Raw genomic sequence first — 6,733 nt, forward strand, 5'->3', positions numbered from 1 at the left:
CCAGGTGTCACCAATTGGTGCGTTCATGATGTGGACACTGGAGATAGTCTGCCTGTGAAACAGAAGTTTTACAGAGTAGCTGACAAGGTCAGGGCCAGCATCAAGAAAGAAGTTTCCAAGATGTTGGCGTTCGGGGTAATTGAGCCCTCTAGCAGTCCCTGGGCTAGCCCAGTGGTCCTCGTTCCCAAGAAATCTGCTACACCCGGTGGCCCGTCAGAACTTCGGTTTTGCGTGGACTACCGTGGGCTCAATGCGGTCACCAAGACTGACGCGCACCCCATCCCCAGAGCTGATGAGCTCGTGGATCGGTTGGGAGCTGCCAGGTACCTCAGCACCTTCGATTTGACTTCGGGGTACTGGCAGATTGCCTTAACTGAAGGGGCAAAGAAGAGGTCGGCATTTTCCACACCAGAGGGGCACTTCCAGTTTCGCGTCATGCCCTTTGGATTGAAAAATGCCCCTGCCACCTTCCAGAGACTGGTCAACCGGGTACTGACCGGGCTGGAGCAATTCAGCGCCGCGTACCTGGATGACATTGCTGTGTTCAGCTCCACTTGGGAGGAACACTTGCAACACCTCTGTGAAGTGTTGAGGGCGCTGCAAAAGGCAGGCCTCACTATCAAGGCCAGTAAGTGCCAGATAGGGCAGGGATCGGTGGTGTATTTGGGACACCAGGTGGGGAGCGGCCAGGTGGCGCCCCTACAGGCGAAGATTGATACCATTCTGGCTTGGGAACCCCCCAAGACGCAGACAGAGGTGAGAGCCTTTCTAGGACTTACCGGGTATTACAGACGGTTCATCAAGGGATACGGCACCATTGTTGCCCCCTTGACAGAACTAAGCTCTAGAAATCAGCCCAGGAAAGTGAATTGGACCGAGGCCTGTCAAACTGCTTTTGATGCCCTGAAAACTGCAATGTGCACAGCACCGGTGCTTAAGGCGCCTGACTTTTCGAGTGAGTTCGTAGTGCAAACAGACGCTTCAGAGCAAGGTGTGGGAGCAGTACTCTCACAGATGGACGACGAGGGCGGGGACCAACCTGTAGCTTTCATTAGTAGGAGGCTACTCCCCAGGGAACAGAGGTGGAGCGCTATTGAAAGGGAAGCATTTGCTGTGGTCTGGGCCCTGAAGAAGCTGAGGCCCTACCTGTTTGGGACTCACTTCCGTGTTCAGACCGACCACAGGCCCCTCAGATGGTTAATGCAGATGAGGGGTGAGAATCCAAAACTGTTGAGGTGGTCCATCTCCCTACAGGGAATGGACTTCACGGTGGAACACCGTCCCGGTACAGAACACGCCAGTGTTGATGGTCTGTCCAGGTTTTTCCGCCTTAGTGATGAGAACTCCCAAGAGGGTGGGTAGTTCTCCCCACTTTCAGCTGGAGGGGACACGTGTTAGACCTGACATCCTTGGCGTGGGTTTTTCCCCTATCTTTTGCCTCTGCTACCTGGATTTTTGATGCTGTGATGGATTTCGATTTTGCTGGTTTAGATGCTTTGGACACTCTGCCACTGCTAACCAGTGCCAGAGTGTAAGTGCTCCCTGTGTAAAATATCATATTGATTGGATATACCTGATTGGCATATCTGTATCACCATGAAGTCCCTAGTAAAGTGCACTGTGTGTGCCAGGGCTGGTGATGACAGATGCTACTAGTGGGTCTGCAGCGCTGATTGCGCCACCCACCTGTGTAGCCCTAAAATGGTGTCTCAGGCCTGCCACCGCAAGCCTGCCTGCAGTCCCCGGACTGCCATGTCCCCCTGGCCAGTGTCCACACTGACCAGGCCTAACCCTTCCCTTGTTATACACGTCAGTCATCCCTATGGAAGGCCCAAGGTACCCCCCTGGGCAGGGTGCAGTGTATGTACTAGTGCAGGTAACATGTTCTGGTAGTGAACAACGGCCATTTTGTGTGTTCACTGCTGCAAGGTTATCTTGCTCCATAGGCTAACATGGGGGAGGCTGGTGCCAATGGCTATCCGCCTATCTTCTCATAGGAACAAGATAAGACATGAGTGTTTGATATCCCTGAGCTCAGCATTTAATAACACATCTTTTAGGAGAGGTTGTTTTTAAATCCTGAGTTGGAGAATAGTACTTTTTAGAGAGTAGCTGTTCTCTTGTCTGACCCTTCCGTGTGCTTGGGCATGCTTGTGGATTGACTGTCTGGCTTGAGAGTGACAGGGGCTGGGGATCCCCCGGGAGGTTGGCTGAGTCAGCCCTCTGCTGAATGGTGACATTTGCAAGGAGAGTGGAGGGAGGAGATAGCACCTGGGGGTGAATAGGGCTGTGCCTGCCTGCCACACTGCTGGCTCCACCTCCTGCTGGGCGGCTGACGACTCTGCCCCTCACTCTGAAAAGAAAGTAGAAGCAAGGAAAACAAAGTGCTCCAGCAACACCCAGAACTGGATCAGACCGGGCTCAGGACCCACTTCCACAAAGACTTCAAAGACTTTTAGGGGTATAAGTACAAGACCCCTGACAACAGATTTTTAGATTCTACCATCAAGAGGAACCTCTGCTGAAAGACGGACCGCTGAAGAACTAAAAGGAAGATTGCCTTGCTGTGTGCTCTAAGGGCTGACCTGTTCTGCGGTACAACTGAAGCTGAGGAGGAGAAGGGGTCTTGCTGTGTGCTGACTCTACCCACTTGACCAAACAAGACTTTGCTGTGTGCTGTGTCTTAAACCGAATCTCCAAGGGCCTGAGAAGAGCTGGCCTCCTGTTTCGCAACCCAGGGATAGAAAGGTTGCCCCGAACCCAAGACTCTGCTGTGTCCCCCCCTGCGCTGCTGTGTGCTGCAGGGACCGTGGACTGTTCTACCAAGCTTCTCAACATCTGCCGGTGAAGTGGGCGGGCTGTTCTCTGCCTTGTTGGAGAGTACCGCGCTGATCCGGGCCTGACACCGGTTGCCGCATCAAGAAGACCGACGTGCTCATCGGCACGTGCCTTGCCGCGACCCGGAGGCCTGAAGCAGACCGAGAGTCGTACTTCCCTGCTCTACGAAGCCGCGCTGTGAGTGGCTGACTCCGGTGACGTCGACATCGTCACTGAGGGCTCGTCGAGGGAGTTGTGGAAACCTTGCACTGAACAGCCAGAGGAGCGCTTTGTACAACGAGCGCAGTGACACCGACGGAGCAACGTTGCTGCCTAAACAACGAGAGCCTACGAACTGATTCATTCTCAGTGAGTATTGAATCACGCAAGAGACTAGAGACTATCGTCTTACGATCCCGACCAACCAAGAAAGCGAAATGGTGTAAACCTGTGATACTTGATTTCAACTGCGGAAACTAGATAAAGATATATTATTTTTGATATAACTCACCTGTGTGGTCTAAGTTTGTGGTGTGCGGAGGGGGGATCATTGTGGTGTCTACGTGCAAATACCTTACACATTGCCTTGGGGATAAGCCTGTCTGCTCGAGCCAAGCTACCTAGAGGGTGAGCAGGGGTTATCTACCGTGTGTGTCCCTGTACCCTGACTAGAAGCAAGGGTCCCTATTTGGTCTAAGGTGTATACCTCTGCCAACTAGAGACCCCCAGATCTAACAGTATCTCTAGCGTCTCTGCCTATATGTTAAATCTTGACCTTAATGTAAATATTAACAAAACATTTACAATGAAATGTTGTAAGCCTAATGTTAAGTGCTGAGATTTTTATATTAACAACAGGAAACTCAATTTTACCAATCATTTTTCTTATTTGGGCATTGTATTTGCTGATTTACTAATAATCTATAAAGCCAAATGCATACCGATTGCCATGTATGGAGCTGGCATCTGGGGCTATGCTAATGTTGAGTCTTTGCAGCTAGCAGAAAATAGATTTTTTTAAAATATTTCCTTTTTTTACATAATTCTTTTTATTAAACTTGTTCATCGACATACAAAATATAGACAGAGGAGACAGAGTACACCATACAGCAGGTACATATGCTTGCAGATTTGTGATACAGTACACAACGGGAACAATATTATGGGGTAGGGGTTTCCTCTTGGGCAACACACAGTGGGGAGGTACATATGTCTCCGCGGTAACTGTTCCAATGACTCCATATCCAAGACCACTTTTTGGGACAGCCTCATGCCACATAGACCATCTTCTCCCGGAACATACACCAGTCTAGGTCTTTTTTCCAAGCTTCGATTCTAGGTGGTTGCGAGGCTCCCCACAGTTGTGCTATATTTCTTTTCGCTAACATGAACCCCAGTGTGACCCATTGCTTGTTGTAGGTAGAGAGGTCGGTGGGCTCCCACACATTCAATATGCATCGCCGAGCCTCCACGTGCAGGTCAAGTGTGAGCACTTCCCTAAAGATGTTTTGTATGTTACGCCAGTATGTTTGTATGAGGTCACATTCCCACAGAATGTGCATGAATGTACCCTCCCTTCCACACTGTCACCTACAATCGCCTGTGTCTGCTCTACCCATGCGGACTAAACCAGGCCCTGTGATATAAGTTCTGTGAAGAATTTTAAGTTGGACCAGACTCAGTCTTGCCTGTATAGCCACCACCCGTGGGGAAGACACTGCCTCCTGCTATTCCTCATCGTCTAGCTCAATACAATCACATGTCCAATTTTCCCTGAGCGGCTGGAGGGGGTCAGCCATATTATTGATTAGCTTCTTGTAGGTCAGGGAGATGGCTTTATCAGGTAGGTAGCCATCTAGAAGTCTCTCTTCTAATGGCAAGGCTTCCAGGGGGAAGGAGCCCCTTGGAACCTGGGATTCAATGGCATGGCGTGTCTGAAGGTCGAATTTTTGGTGTAGGGAGGTGAATGGTACTACTTTGCCCTTGACCCACATGTCTCTAACATGTGAGATCCCAATGAAATCCCATTTATCAAAGCCTTTAGTCCTCCACAGGTTCCCCAGCTTTTCGGAGTCTCATAAAAGGGTAGCTAAAGTGAGTTTCCGGTCCCAACCCAGATGTCTATTAACTACGTGCCAAATATGGACTGAGTGTTTAGTTGGTCCCGTCAATAAGTATTTCTGGGGCCAGAAGTAGACGGATCTGTTGTAATTCTGTTAGCAATGGGATCTCTGGTTGGCTAAGGCTTGCGCCAAAGCCAGGCAGAGACCACCACTCTAGTCAGGGCAAGGGAGTTACACGCCAAAGATAACCCCCGCTCACCCCCTTGGTAGCTTGGCACGAGCAGTCAGGCTTATCCAGGAGGCAATGTGTAAAGCGTTTGCGCAACATGCACACAGCAACAACATACCAGGCACACCACAAAAGGAACTCCTCACAAGGTTATATCAAAAATAGCCTTTGTATTCTCATAACACATTAGAATAGTAATCACATAATATACATTGTGCCAACTGGCACTAGGCAATATTCACAGGGGACTATTTACACCTGACAGGGCCAATCGGGCCACTGTCAGAACCATCAGAACAGGTAAGTAAAATGCAAATCTAAAACACAACCAGTAATTACTGGTACCATATTGACCTAAGCATTATCACATTAGACATAAACCCACACTAGGCCCAAACCTCATCAGCATAAACACATTACGCAATGGGCCTCACCAGCATATACACATTATGTACCAACCCCATAAGCATAAACACATTACGCAAACAGGTACTACCCCAAAACATCATAGCATGACATTAAGCATTAGCACATTGGGCCCAAACCTCATGAGCATAAACACCTTATGCATTAGGTATCACCAGCATAAATCACATTACGCCATAGGCCTCACTAGCCCAAATAAAGTGCACACAGCACCTTACCAACTGACCCCAGGCCAACTGGCCTCTCACAGGGGGCCCCAATGCCCTCTGTCCACAATGTCAGGGTGTGCTGCCACTGCAGCAAACACATAATGCGCACATGTGCTGGGGCATGGGGTACACTCACCCCTTCTTAACCTCAGAGAACTGGCCCCCAACGTTGCAGCTGCCCACTGTCAGGAGGGGCAGCTGTGGGAATTAAAAAAACAAAACAATGGCACCTTACCGTGCCTCTGGGGCTCTTAGCATGAATTGCCCCCTCGGTTCAGCTGCCCGCAACTGCGGTACAGCTAGAAACCAAACAGGCACTGGCACTCACTATGCTACTAAAGCCCCACTCCGGGACTTTAAAGTAAATGGGGCTCCATGTCGCAGCTGCCCTCTGTCTAGCAGGGCAGCTGGGAAGAACAATCAGGGCCTGGCACCACCCGTGCCTTAGCAGTATCCACGGGGGGGCAGGCACCGACAATGTGCCCTGACATACACCCCCCACCGGTCTCTCAACATGGTCCCACTCACCAGGCTGCAGAGATCGGCACTGACGGATCACAAGGGAAGCCTCTCTTCTCTGGCGCCATGCGGGGCTCCCACAGCTCACGGGGGCCCTGCTCAGCGAGATGCCGCCTTCGGGACTTCTCTCACTCCCCTGGACTTCCTCTGGCAGGGGGAAGCCACCGACATGCACATGTGGCAGCCCCACTCACCGGGCTGCTTTGGATGCTCCTCCGGTCGTCTCCCTGAGCAGTACAGTCCCTTTGTGGCGTCTCCCTCTCTTTTGCCAGCAGGTTCCCTGCTCACTCTGGTCAACACACAGGGCTCCCACCGGCACACGGGAGCCCTGCTCGCACAGCCGCCGACTTCCTCTCTGCTCTTCCGCTTTCCCCCGCAAGGCCCCACCCACAACCAGGCAATACCGCCTGGCTTCCGGGTCGTGCTCTCAGCGGCCCGGCGCTCCTTCCCTCAGTGGTGCAATGTGGGGT

Source organism: Triturus cristatus, chromosome 3_2 (assembly GCF_964204655.1).
Source record: "Triturus cristatus chromosome 3_2, aTriCri1.1, whole genome shotgun sequence".
NCBI lineage: Eukaryota > Metazoa > Chordata > Amphibia > Caudata > Salamandridae > Triturus > Triturus cristatus.